The sequence below is a fragment of the Meleagris gallopavo genome, chromosome 2 (assembly GCF_000146605.3).
Source record: "Meleagris gallopavo isolate NT-WF06-2002-E0010 breed Aviagen turkey brand Nicholas breeding stock chromosome 2, Turkey_5.1, whole genome shotgun sequence".
NCBI lineage: Eukaryota > Metazoa > Chordata > Aves > Galliformes > Phasianidae > Meleagris > Meleagris gallopavo.
Window position 1 is genome coordinate 98,131,280 of NC_015012.2, and position 1,380 is coordinate 98,132,659.

Here is a 1,380-nt window from a genome sequence, read left to right on the forward strand (position 1 = left end):
CCCGTGAGCTCCGCACCCCCGGGTACGCGCCCCGCGCCCCGCACCGCGCCGGAGAATAAGAGCGAATGGAGCTTTTGGCGCCAAGCGGAGGCACCTCCCTTCTCTATGGAATTAGGGGTGGGGTTACGCCGCGCTTCCCCTTTTTTCTTCTTCTTTTTTTTTTAATTGCTCCCCGGGTGTGTCAGCTATTTTATTATTTTTTTTCTCCCCTCCTTCCCCCCACCCCGCCACTCCTCCCCCTCGCAACACCCACCGCCGGCAGCGGGGAGGTAAGAGGAGGAGGAAGCGACAGGGTCTGGGCTGCCAGCAGCGGGAGGACAAAACCCCCATGAAATAAATACAATCCCACATCCAGCTGGGAGGATGGGACGGGAGCGGCAGCGCTCCGCCGGCCCTTAATGGGGGTTTCATTGAGCGGATATTTGGGCTGTGCTGCGGAGCGGTCGTACCGAGCTCGCCGCGCTCTGTAGGTGCCTCTTTGCTGCTTCGCATTTTTAACGGTTTCGTGTATTTCGGGAGCAGGGAAGCGCACAATGTTGGAAAGGAGCAGGGGGCGGGGCGGGGGCGAGCAGCTGAGCCGCGTTTCGGTGCATTTCATCAGAGCGCTTTGCACGGATTTGTTGTGTTTTTTTTTTATTCCTCCCCCTTTTGCTCTCCGTCAGCTGTTCGCAACCCAGCACAGCGTTTTTCCTTCGCTGGGTCGGGACTAAGAACTCATTTCGGTATCAATGCCCGATGCAGAGGAGCATGGGGCTGCGGGTGAGCGGCCGCGGGTAGCGCGGGGGCACCGAGGTAAGGGCGCTGGTCCCCGGGGCGAAACGTGCGGCTCTCGTGTTAAACTGCAAAGAGAGAGAAAAACTTCCTGTAGCGAGTCAGGCTTTGTTGGGCTGTGTTAATGCGTTTGGTTTGCGTCGGTGTTTGCTGCTGCTGGATTCCCCTGATGGGGTTGCAGGGCTCGGGGTGCCCCTTCTTTGCATCCTTCTCTTCCCCACTGCGTTGGAAATGACAAAAGGAGTAAACTTCCTTTGCTCGTGATCGCATATCAGGAGGGCTTTCTGCAGGGAGGCGTGCATCTGCCCGCGGCTGTGCAGCTGTGAGCGCTGGAGGCGGTCGGGCAGAGCGCAGAGCTCCGTGCAGGACCGGAGGTGTGCGTGCACCCCGGAGCGGCTCATGGCCGCTGCCCTGCGGCGTCCGAAAAGGTGCGTTGCATTCCTCCTTAACTTGTAAAGGCTCCTGGTTTGTTTTTTTGTTGTTGTTTGGGTGTTTGTTTTTTTTTTTCCTATCCGTGACGGGACTTTTTTAAAATTTTTCTCTTTATTTTTTTTCCCCCACTACATAATAGGAAATTACAGGCGTTTTTTTTTTTCGTGTCTTAATTGT